At 40.6% G+C, this 13247-nt stretch overlaps 1 gene segment (V, D, J or C); it reads right to left on the bottom strand.

Moving 5' to 3' along the window:
• The window catches only part of LOC133138129 (Ig kappa chain V-III region MOPC 63-like), a 340842-nt gene that overhangs the window by 306461 nt on the left and 21134 nt on the right, over nucleotides 1-13247 (bottom strand).

Genomic DNA, 13247 nt, shown 5'->3' with positions numbered 1-13247 from the left:
TCCATATCCATATCCGTCTTTGAACCATGTGAAAGAACATCCAAAGGTTTGAAAGGATTAGAAATTACAATTTTTAATGATCAGCCTCTTCACACATTCTCAAGATTGTGTAGTGAGAAGTTCTTCTAATTTGTTCTTCACTGGGTAAAGTGTTTTAGAATGTGTACCCCTCAAATCCTGAGTGCTTTACACAAGGAACTGGAACCTGACACCATTTAACTCTTGGTCATTTTACGTCTCCGATATCCACCTTAGTTACAAAGGAATTCAATTGTTCTTGAATGTGTTTCTATTAAATTATTGTCCTTGTGATTTTTTATTTATGGTTTTTATCTCATTTGTATTTAGTATTCATTTGATCAATGTTATTTCATTATACTTTTTAAATTGTGGAATCTGTGTGTCTCCTAACAGCGCTCTGCACAGACAGCAGTGGAGGACAGTGAGAGGATCTTTACTGAGCTGATCCGCTCCATTGAGAGAAGGCGCTCTGAGATGAAAGAGCTGATCAGAGATGAGGAGAAGGCTGAAGTGAGTCGGGCTGAAGGACTCCTGGAGCGACTGGAGCAGGAGATTGCTGAGCTGAGGAGGTGAGAGGCTGAGCTGGAGCAGCTTTCACACACAGAGGATCACATCCATTTCCTCCAGGTAACATCACTGGCTCTCTGACAGTCTGCACTGTGTACACTGTACATACATGGTGAGGTGTGTTCCTCTTTTACAAAGATCTGCTCCTGGTATCTGCACAGGAATCTGTGTTCACTGTCTGTCTCTTTCTGTCTGTCTATCTGCAGAGCTGTCAGTCCCCCTGTGCCCCTCCTTGCCCTGGAGACTTACCCAGCATCACTGTCAGTCCAAACGTCTCTTTTGAGGCTGTGAGGAAATCTGTCTCTGAACTAAAAGAGCGACTGGGGGATGTTTTCAAGGCAGAGTTAGTCAAAGTTTCTGGAAGAGGTTGGTGGACAAATCCTGCTGCAGAAAGTGTGCTGGTGAGGTGATCTGCCTAAGATTCACTCTTACAACATGAAAGGAACTTACACACGTTATATATTATTAACCATTGTGCGGTGTTTGGGTCTGTGGGACCTGTTTTCAATAAATGATACATTTAAATATTTTTTTCAACCTGAGACACATTGGCCTGGCCTCATTTAAAAGAACATAATTTAATTTAGTGCACACTGCACCCCCCTTCACATTTATATTACATACCCTCAGTGATCACTTTATTGGGTGGGCCTGTGCACCAGCTTGTTAATTAAAATATTTAATCAACCAATCATGTGGCAGCAACTAAATGCATGAATGCATGCAGACATGGGCAAGAGGTTTAGTTGTAATTCAGACCAAAATCAGAATGGGGAAGAAATGTGATCTAAGTGTCTTTGACTGTGGAATGATTGTTGATGCCAGACAGGGGGGTATCAGTATCTCAGAAAATGCTGTTCTCCTGGTATTTCAAGCAGAGCTCCCCAAGAGGAAGATTATTTCTCTATTGTAACAATGCTTCTTGGCAATACATTTTATACAGTTGGAAAACCTGTTTATTTCCCTTTTAAATGGTGCCCAATTTGTAAGGAACATGCATTTGTGGGATGAGCAGCACAGCTGAGTATGTGGGTAGCGCTCATGAAAAATTTGCCAAATCTTCTCTGCCAATGCCAAACAGCTTATTCTGCTGTTGCTATTGACTCTTGTTTGGTGTTGTTTGGTGGATTGGATGATTGAAGTCTCTCAGTAACAAGGAAGAAACAAGGCATATTGTACAATTTTACAGTTTATTCATTTAACAAACAGTCAGGAGCCTCAGTAGCGTGTGGAAGAACGATACACAGCCTGGCACCTCTTCATGCTGGTCACCAGCCTGGTCCCACACTGTTGTGGGATGGCATTCCACTCCTCAACCAGGATTTGTCGCAAGTCAGCCAACGTAGTTGTGTTGGTCACTCTAGCACCAACAGCACGCCCCAGCTGATCCCACAAGCGTTCAGTTGGGTTGAGGTCAGGACTGTTAGCAGGCCATTCCATTCTCTCTACTCCCAAATTCTGGAGGTAGTCTTTGATAAACCCCGCTCTGTGGGGGCGAGCGTTGTCATCTTGGAGGATGGAGTTCGGTCCCAGACTGTGGAGATATGGGATTGCCACTGGTTGCAGAATCTCATCTCGATATCCCTCTGCATTGAGATTGCCTCCAATGATGACAAGCCTGGTTTTTCCAGTGATGGAGATGCCGCCCCACACCATCTCACTGCCTCCACCAAAAGGTGTTCCTCTATCGGTGCAGCAATCAGCATAGCGTTCTCCCCGTCTTCTCCACACTTTGACCCTACGATCCAACTTCCGTAGGCAGAATCTGGACTCATGGCTGAACATAGCGTTCCTCCACATGTTCAGGTTCCAGTGCAGGTTTTGCCGACACCAGTGCAAACGGGCCTGACGGCCTCCTGGCAGCCCTATGAGCCCGGAGATTGGCTGCGTACAGTCTGTTCCAGATTGTGTCGGCTGAAAGCCGTGTGCCATATCGTCCTGCAAACCGTCGTGTCTAGGAAATGACAGAGTCCAAATCTTCAATTTGTCGAAAAACATCTTCGCGAGGGAAAAGACGACACCAGGCAGCAAGATCTTCAGGAAAATCAGACTTTATTAGCACACGTGCATAAAGCCGGATCAGCTCTCCAGAACTGAACCCCGACTGGCATTTGTACACCCATTTTATACACAGTCACCCACACTTTTCTTATCGTAACTCCTCCCACGCTCCTCCCACAACGTCATTGTGGCAAATTGCCAACGGTCCTTATGCTCTGCCAACTCTGTACAAAGTTCAGGGCATTCTGCCAACTACGTGTCCTCACTTCACCCTGCACCTGCTCTTGGCAAACTACCAGACCTCATAAAGTTCTGGATGCCCTCCCTCTAACACGTCATCCATACACGTCACTCTGCATCTTTCACTTTTATAAGACAAACTAAGCAGCAGTAATCATTGAAAATATACAGACAAACTAAACATTTCATTAATATTCACTTCTAATATACTTTTCTAATATACAGAAATACTAAACATTTGATTAATTATTCTCTTCTAAGGGAGTAAATGTACGTAGCATTCTTTGCTCTCATTTCAACAGTTTTCACTGTGGTTTCTTGCGTTTTCATAAGCTCAGCTATAATTAATGTTATAGGTCAAATAGATACACTTCTGGCATAAAACATCGAGAGTCCCGGAGAAATCAGCTGTACAGTCATATCTTGCTCTGCCCGTGTCCTTGACAGTTTGGTCTACACAGTTCAAGACGGCCCCCCCCTGCCAGCTGGCTGGGCTCACTGTGTAATCCTAGCATAATTTAGCAGTTAATCAGTTTGAAACTATACAGGGTACATATCATACTTTAATACAGATATATTGATAAACTTTTAGCACACATCATCGAGAGTTTTGGAGGAACCAGCCTGCTCACTAAGGCGGAGTCTGATTTTGACTTGTGATTGGTTATCATGCTTTTAGGAGGGACATCCTTCGTTCTGTGAATTTTCCCCTACAAAACCTTGACTGCAAATCTGTAGAAGACAGCCTACGGTTCCTAAGTGCTGAAAGGGTGAGGAACCGGTCTTCTTGGGACGCCCACTTCACGGTCTGTCTCTGACATCTCCCGTTTCATAAGATTTGGCAAATTTTTCATGAGCGCAACCCACATACTCAGCTGTGCTGCTCATCCCACAAATGCATGTTCCTTACAAATGGGGCACCATTTAAATTAACAGGCTTTCCAACGGTATAAAATGTGTTGCCAAGAAGCATTGTTACAACGGAGAAATCTACCAAACACGGATTACCAAACTTTTTGTTCAATGTTAATTATTAATGAGAGGGGTGAGTGACATTTCAGTCTGGCTCACAGGTTATACAGTACTTTGCAGAAGTCTTAGGCACCCTAGACTTTATTATATATATATATATATATATATATATGTGTGTTTATTTTTGTGTGTGTGTTCAGATTAAAGAACACATTTGAGATTTCCAAATCTAAATTTTCCAAAAGATAAAATTTTGCAGAGATATTTTTCATTTTAATTGACTACTTTTTAAATAAAAACTTGATCAAGGCGGTCTGAGATCAGAAGCAAGGAGCCAACCAAAGTCTGCAGAAGAACTGTGGCAAGACATGCTTGGAACAACCTCCCTGCTGATTGTCTTCTAGAACTGCAGGACAGCGTTGGCTATCTCAGAGAAGTCATGCCGTTTTAACGCCAAAGGGTGGTCACAAAATATAGATTTGATTCAGTTTTGAACTATTCTGCCAAATTACTCAAATGTAATGTAAAGTGTATAGTACGTTTAATTAGGACCTTTCATTGAATTATTTTTGAAAGAATCTTATCTGTACAGAATGTTATACAGGTGCCTAAGACTTTTGCACTGTTTATTATAAATGAGAGGGGTGAGTGACATTTCAGTCTTTCTCACAGGTTATATATTATTAATGAGAGGGGTGAGTGACATTTCAGTCTGTGTCACAGGTTATATATTATTAATGAGAGGGGTGAGTGACATTTTAGTCTGTCTCACAGGTTATATATTATTAATGAGAGGGGTGAGTGGCATTTCAGTCTTTCTCACTGGTTTTACACTCAGTGAGCACTTTATTAGGTATTTATTCACCTACCTTTTTATAGACTTTTACTGCTGTAGCATATCCACTTTGAGTTATGATGCGTTGTGAGTTTAGAGAAGCTCTTCTGCATACCACTGTTGTAATGTGTGGTTATTTGTGTTACTGCCACCTTCCAGTCAGTTTGGACAAGTCTGGCCCTTCTCTGACCACTCTCATGAACAAAGCATTTTGGCCTGCAGAACTGCTGCTCACTGGACGTTTTTTGTTTTTTGCACCATTCTCTACAAACTCTAGAGACTGTTGTGCATGCAAATCCCAGGAGATCAGCAGTTACAGAAATGCTCAAACCAGTCCGTTTGACACCAACAATCATGCCACAGTAGAAATCACTGAGATCACATTTTTTCCCCATTCTGATGGTTGATATGAACATTAACTCAAGCTGCTGACCCATATCTGCATGATTTTATGCATTGCCCTGCTGCCAGATAATTGGCTGATTAGACAAACACCTGAATGTAGATGGAAAGGTGTTCCTAATAAAGTGCTTACTGAGTGTATACTATGAATGAGAAACTGAAATCACCAGTCTCATTGGTTATATATTATTAATGAGAGGGGTGAGTGACATTTCAGTCTGTCTCACAGGTTATATATTCCTTAGTCCTGGAACGAGCTTCAGGCCAAACTCAAACTTGATTCTCTTATTTCATTAAACCATTTTAATTTGAGAATAATCCATGTTCTCATGTTAAGCTGCTACTGCTTTAAGTTGCACGGATATGTTTAATTTACTGTTTCCCTGTGTTATGTTCTGTGATATTGTATGTATTGTAATGCACTTTGTTCTGTATATACCTACATAATTATGTATATTATTGTAATGGATCTGTGATTCTGTAATCTTGTGCTGCTGTTTGACCCTGTTTGTAAATTTGTAAAAGAGGTTGTGACTTCCTAGACACATAAAGGTTTATATATTACAGTGTGGAGGGACATTTCAAGTGCTCACAAGCTCCAGATGATCCAGAATATCACAGAGGTGCTCAGTGTGACTAGGGATGAAATTTATAAAAGTACCCAGTATGTTAGGGGCAGTTCTTCTGGCTAGGGTATAACCCTAAATGTTTGCAATGAAAGCTTTGTTGAATCCTGAGAGAACAAAATACAGTATAACCAGTATGTCTTTGTTTACTAGGATGCAAGATACTGCATATAGATGAGAGGAGAGAACACAAGTCAGATTCCTCAGTAGTGTTATGATGAAACCATCCTGTCTCCTCTCTCTGCTCTGTTTTAGCGTAACATTTGAGACTCATTCTTATACTGTAGCCTGGGTGACATCAGCTGTCATTACTGCAGAGAGGGTGTGTCTGGACGGTGTTACTGGGAGGCTGAGTGGAGTGGGGATGGGGTTTTTATAGCAGTGTCATATAAAGAGATCAGCAGAAAGGGCCGGGTAACGTCTGTATAATGGGATGTAATAACGAGTCATGGAGTTTGTTCTGCTCTCCCTCCAGTTACTCTTTCTGGCACATTAATGAGAGCACTGAAATCCCTGTTCTCTCCTCCTCCAGAATAGGAGTGTACCTGGATCACAGGGCAGGAACTCTGTCCTTCTACAGCGTCTCTGACACAATGACCCTCCTGCACAGAGTCCAGACCACATTCACTCAGCCCCTCTATCCTGGGTTTGGGTTTGGGTTTTTGGTGTATTCCTATGGATCCTCTGTAAAATTGTGTGATCTGGGATGAGGCAGAGAGTGAATGGGAAGATCAGCTGCAATTAAAGAGAGGGAAAAATACTGAATATGAAATAATATCATTGCATATATGAAAAAGGCTGTGCTTTGTTCACACATGTAAACTAGTTCTTATTGGTACTTTGTTTTGTAAATCATGTGTGGAAAATGTTTGGCTGATGCCAATAAAGCCATTTGAATTTGAATTTGAATTTGAATTTGAGAGAGGGAGAGAGACAGAGAGGGAGAGATGGGGAGAGATGGGGAGAGAGAGAAGGAGACAGAGAGTGAGAGATGGGGATAGAGGAGGGATAGAGAGAGAAAGAGAGGCAGGGGGGATAGAGAGGGGACAGAGAAAGAGAAAGATATATACATACATATATGGGGAAGGGTTGTTGTTGTTTACTATGTGTGTTTGGGGGGTGGTTTTGTTGTTTACTATGTGTGTGTTATGCTGGGGGGGTTGTTGTTTTGACTAATGTTGTTATTGTCAGTGCTTTAATACACAATTCATTTGTCAGGCAAATAAAGCAAATTTGAGTCTTGAGAAAGAGGGAGGGGGGGGGAAATTAATTTAAATTGTTAATTAAAATTTTTATACAATTATAGAATAACTAGATCGTTTTTTATTATTTTTATTATTGCTGTATTTGTGTGTATATGTTATGTAATGCTTTGGCAATAGTTACTAGATGTATTTCATACCAATAAAGCACATTGAATTGAAATTGAATTGAGTGGGGAGAGAGGGAGGAGAGAGAGAGGGAAGGGAGAGGAAAGGGGGAAAGGGAGGGAAAGGGAGGGGGGAGAGAGAAAGCGGAAGGGAGAGAGAGGGAGGGGAGAGGGGGGGAGGGAGGGGGGAGGAAGGGAGAGAGGGGGCAGTTAAAAGAAAAAAGAGGGCAGTAAAGCCAGTAAAAAGGCAACTCCTATATCTGACTCAGAATAGATTCTATTTTACAATCTAAACCAGTCTTCCTCTGTGCTTTATAAATACCACCAAGAGATCCACCCCATTACAAAGAGGACTGTTTCTCTGATTTATAGAGAGAAACTGTTCATTTTCACTCACTGGGATATGTGCTGATATGTGGAGATTTAAATGCCAGAACAGGAAAAGTGGTTGATTTTATTAACTCCAATGGAAACACACACATATTTAGTAACACTCCTCTTAACCCGTCACCAAATACAAGAACCAGACAAAACAATGACAGTGTGGTCAACAAGAGTGGGAAACAGGTTCTGCAGCTCTGTAAAAGTCTAGGTCTGTTTATAGTGAATGGCCGGACCAGGTGAGACTCCCTGGGAAGGTTTCCATATTGTTCACATTTAGGACAAAGTGTGGTGGATTATGTCATCACTGACCTAGACCCCAGCTTCATCAGGGCATTCCTGGGCAAACCACAGCTCCCTATATCTGATCATTGTCAGACTTTACCTGGACAGGACAGAGAAGCTGCTGAGCAGTTCACCTGTCCCCTAAAGCCCCCACATAAATGGAGTGAAGCCAATATTCAGACATTTAAACAAAATTGGGAAAACCCAAAAATCGAAACATTACTTTACTTACACATCTACCTTTGAAGATGTGAACCTGGCTAGCAGAGATTTTAATGAGATTCTCAATACTTTGGCCTCATTGGCAGATATTCCTCCTGTAAAAATGAGAATGAATCTAAAGAACACAAAGGCAGGTGTGCTTTGATCAGGAATGCAGAGCATCAAGACATTTTTTGCGTACTCTTTCAAACAAAAAACACAGAGATCAATGCAACCAAGAGTTTTGCACTCATTATTAAAATGCTCTAAAAGTATATAAACAGCTCTTGCATCGTAAAAAAGGAAAACATTTTGAAGCCAAAATAGGTCAAATTGAAGACGCTATTGATACAGACACATTTTGGGATCTACACAAAAAGTTTGATGATCATAAGCCAGGACCAGCTATTCAAATTGGCACAATTTGGAAAATTACTTTGAAAATCTCTATAAGGAAGTCAAAATGGCAGACCTGACCGGACCAGATCAGGACCAAACGAAATCCACTCGACATCTGTATAAACAGAACTGAAATAGAGGATGAAATCAAAACCCTGAAGCACAGCGGTCCATGACAATATGAGCAATGAAACGCTGCAGGCCTGTGAGGCACATGGAAGATGCTCTATATAAACTGATCAACTTGATATTGGAAGCGGCTGTTTCCCTGAGCTATGGAACCAAGGGCTCACAACCCCTAGCTACAAAAAGGGCAACAAATTTGATCCAATAATTATAGAGGCATATGTGTACGCAGTAACCCAGGAAAACTATTTCGTCTTTTTCACACCTTATTAAACCAAAATACCAAATTGAAATCGAGAAAAATGTTCTCCTGTTTTATTGATTTTAAGAAAGCCTTCGATTCAATTTGGCATGTAGGGCTTCTGTATAAACTCCATATTGGCATCGGAGGAAAAACATATGACTCAGTGAAAGCAATATATTTCAACAATAAATCAGCAGTTAAGATAAACAAAAAAAGAACAAATGACTTTCAACAGGGGAGAGGGGTTCACCAGGGCTGCAGTCTCAGTCCTGTGCTGTTCTACATCTATATTAATGAGCTAGCCACCATGATTGAGCAGTCGTCAGCCCCGGCCTCACTCTTTTAGATACAGAGGTTAAGTGTTTACTTTGCGCTGATGACTTGGTCATAATGTCATCAACAGCTCAAGAACTCCAACAAAGCATTGACATTGTTCCACAATATTGTGAAAGATGGGCCCGAAAAGTTAACTTGGTAAAAACATCTGTGATGATCTTCCAAAAGGAAGCCAGACAGCAGGGGAACAAATACAAATACAATTCTGGTTACACTTCAATCAGTCTGATCACAATTCAATCCAGTACAAAGCCCTTTTAAATAATCATTTTCTTACTGATCAGCTCACTAGCATTGATCAGAGCCATGCTCCAAAAATACCACAAATCAAACTGATCGACCAACACCTAAAATCTAACTACACAAAACATTGGAGAACCGAAATTGAATCACAAACCGAAACTGAATGCTATAAGCAAGTAAACAGAGTCATCAAATTGGCAAACTACCTTCAACTCCCTACATTAAGAGAAAGGAAAACACTGACTAAATACAGAGTGTGGATCATAAATTAGAAATTGAGAAAGGGAGACACACTAAATCTTGGAAGCCAAGAGAACAAAGACTGTCTAACCATTGTGATTTGCAGGAGGTGGAGACAGAGACACTGCTGTCCTGTCCAAAATATCAGACAATTAGAACAGAATATTTCCCCAAATTAAAAAAATAATCCCTCATTTTTACTTGATCCTCAAGAAAAAAAAATATTGTTTGTTCTTGGAGAGCATGAACAATCCTTGCCAGTAGTGGCAGACTTTGTGTTAGAATGCCACAATCTCAGAGAGAAAAAGCAGGAATAAATGTATACTGTATATTTCTTTGTATGTTACTAATTAATTGTTATATATAACTGTCATTATACTCTTTGGATTCAATTATTTTATATTATTATATTCTAACTTTGTTTATATTCACATATTATCATTTATTTACTGATTATTTGTCAATGTTTATTATATTTAATGTATTGCTTTGGCAACATTGGTACTTTTTCCTTTCATGCCAATAAAGCAAATTTGAATTTGAATTTGAGAGAGGGGAGGGGATGCTTTTGCAACACATGGGTAAACACAGACCCCCAGGTAAATCGACTATTGCCAGAAAGCATGAGCCAGTACATAACCTCTCCAAAATTCCTATGAATAAATATAACGGCAGTATTAAGAATCTGGCAACCTCTAATCTTCACAAGGGGGCTGAAAATGGAGAAAAGGAAAAGAACAATTGTAATCATCAGCAGCCCTGCTACAGTGTCCACAGAAGCGCTCCCTCTACTGAAAAGGCCAGGCCTCTTGTAGCCCTCATAACCTGCTATTTGGCCACAGCAAGACGACAGTGGCCATCCCTGTATGAAGGGGCAGTGCTGCCACCTGGTGGACAGCACCCTACTTTCCCTTCTGTCACCAGAGCCCCAAACTCACTTTCCCAACCAGAAACCTTCTGGAGTTAGGATGTAGAGGACAGAAGCCATGCAGATATGTCTTTCAAATCTGTGATTTCACCCTGCAACCCAGAATTCAGGAACAGCACTTGCAAATCAAACCCAAACTCATTCACGCCGTACAATCTTCTGTATGTTTATTCACCATGAGCCATACATGATTTTCTCTCAAATAGTTTCTCTCAGTTTTTTGTTCAGTATTTCATGAAAGCTTGTCATTTGTTCCAGATCATTACACCAGCTCTTTCACAGTTAAATGTGATGGAGTATGTAGGTAATGAACAATCAGAAGGACTTTAAGTGGTGGAATCAGTGAATGAAAGGTAAAAACACAGTAGCCAGGAGGAGCAACTCGTGAAACCGACCCAAAAATGCAGGAGGAGGGGGGAGTTTAGACAGCGGGCTCCCTGATGCGATCTTGACCTGCCCTGAGTGCAGCTTTTGTGCGCGCAGGAGACTGACCGTTCTGGCCGGAGGTTTCCCAGCAACAGTGCTGAAATTGCGGTGTAGGGTGTACACTCACCCACTGTATTGTAGATGTACACGTGAGTCTACGCATGTTATCTTTATCTGTTTGAACTCCTCAATGGGCCTCGCGCTTTCAGGACATGTCACAACTTTCAAATGATGATGCCAAGTTTTGTACAGCGCCTCATCTCTAAAACGGAATCGATGTCAGTCTATTTTATTCATCATATCGCTGATAAAAATGATGTTACCTGCTCCTAAAGCATTACAGGAAAGCCACAGTGCCTTCTTCATTTAGGTCAATGTCCCTAATCCACACAACTCTGAAAAATCAGTGGCATCCGGTCATGGGAAAACACAGACCCCCAGGTAAATAGACTTTTGCCACACAGGATAAGCCAGTACATAACTTGCCTCTTCAAAGGTCATATGTATAAATTTAAATGCAGTATCAAAAAACAGAACGGATTATATGCCAGTGAAAAACAATGAGCATTCCAGTCAGGTAGTTGCTGGATGCTGGCATATCCAAAAATCTGAACACTGTACAAAGTGTACTTAAAACTGAAGAATGGACAAACCCTGATGAGCTAAAATAACTCAACATAATGTTATTACATCATGATTCTCTCTCTGTTAGGGGATGTTAGTGAACTGAGCCTCAGGACCAGCTGTGAGAGGGTACTCTTTCCTTTGCTCAGCTCTTAGCATCGCAGGGCTTTGTAATGGTAAGAGTTGGTGTCACTATTGTTTAGATGCTTCCATTTTTTCATGAGTAAATTGATGGGTTGCTTAATTACAGTTTTTCTCAATTGCTAACGTACTTAAACTGGATCTTTTAGCAAAAACTCCCAAGTGATTACTTCCGCTCACAGATGACCAACACATCTCTCAAAACTAAAAACACTTTTCTCTTGTTTTAACCCATGCTGCAGATGCTCAAATGTTTCCTGCAAATGTCTTCAAACAAATGCCCTCATGAATCAGTCGTTGTACACCTGGTTGAATTCCTAAATAATATGGAAAACAACATGGTACACCTGGTTGCATTCCTAAATAACACGGAAAACAACATGGTACACCTGGTTGCCTTCCTAAATAACATGGAAAACAACATGGTACACGTGGTTGAATTCCTAAATAACACGGAAAACAACATGGTATACCAGGTTGCATTCCTAGATAACGTGGAAAACAACATGGTAGAGCTGGTTGCATTCCTAAATAATGTGAAAACAAAATGGTACACCTGGTTGCATCCCTAAATAACACAGAAAACAGCATGGTACACCTGGTTGCATTCCAAATAATATGGAAAACAACATGGTACACCTGGTTGCCTTCCTAAATAACATGGAAAACAACATGGTACACGTGGTTGAATCCCTAAATAACACAGAAAACAGCATGGTACACCTGGTTGCATTCCAAAATAACATGGAAAAAAACATGGTACACCTGGCTCATGGCAGGACAGAATTTCACGTATTATTTAGTGCAATTATCACTATTACATATTCATTATTTTTATTATTATTGTTAGTATTGCATTACTATTCAAATTATTCTTGCTTTTGTGTCACTTTTAATGTTCTTTTTGGGACATTGTTATGAATTGAAGGTTATTGTTATTGTGTTTCACTAAATACCTTCTTTTAAATCTATAAAATCTCTTTCTATCTCAATCTCTGAAAAGCAGAATAGTCATTTCTGCAGGGGTGTCACCTGCCCTTTGGCAGGAATAGATCAGCACTGTTTATCAACCCAGTCAGTGTTTGTGTACAAGGAATAATATTTCAAATAGAGAGATTTCAGATTTCACCTGCTTCCATTTCCAAGTTTAAAAATAAGCCTGAAGTAACTCCAAAGCTGCTTGTAAAGTCACAGAATACCCTAGAGGCTTCAATTTGATTGGACATACAACCCGAGACCACTGTGCATTTTAATTTTGCATTGCCCTCATTCTTTCCATGAATAATATGCTCAACTTTGGACTGACAAAATGCCTGAATACTTATATTATACTGTACATATTATCTGTGCATGTCTGACTGGGTACTCAGATCAGACGCAGCCACATTAAATCCCATGCATGTGTATACAGGCCTTTACTGATCACAATACATTACATTACATTAAATATCATTTGGCTGATGCTTTTATCCAAAGTGACTTACAGTTGATTTAGATTAAGCAGGAGACGATCTTCCCCTGGGTTAAGGGCCTTGCTCAAGGACCCAAGGGTTGTATGAATCTTATTCAGACCACACAGTCCTTCAGTAAATCTGCCCTTTGACCCTTAAGATTAAATAGTTCCTCATGAATCTGCCCTC

This window comes from Conger conger, chromosome 10, assembly GCF_963514075.1.
Source record: "Conger conger chromosome 10, fConCon1.1, whole genome shotgun sequence".
In the NCBI taxonomy this organism is placed as follows: Eukaryota; Metazoa; Chordata; class Actinopteri; order Anguilliformes; family Congridae; genus Conger; species Conger conger.
The sequence above is the reverse complement of the archived record's forward strand: the minus strand, read 5'-3'. Positions and strand labels throughout refer to the sequence as shown.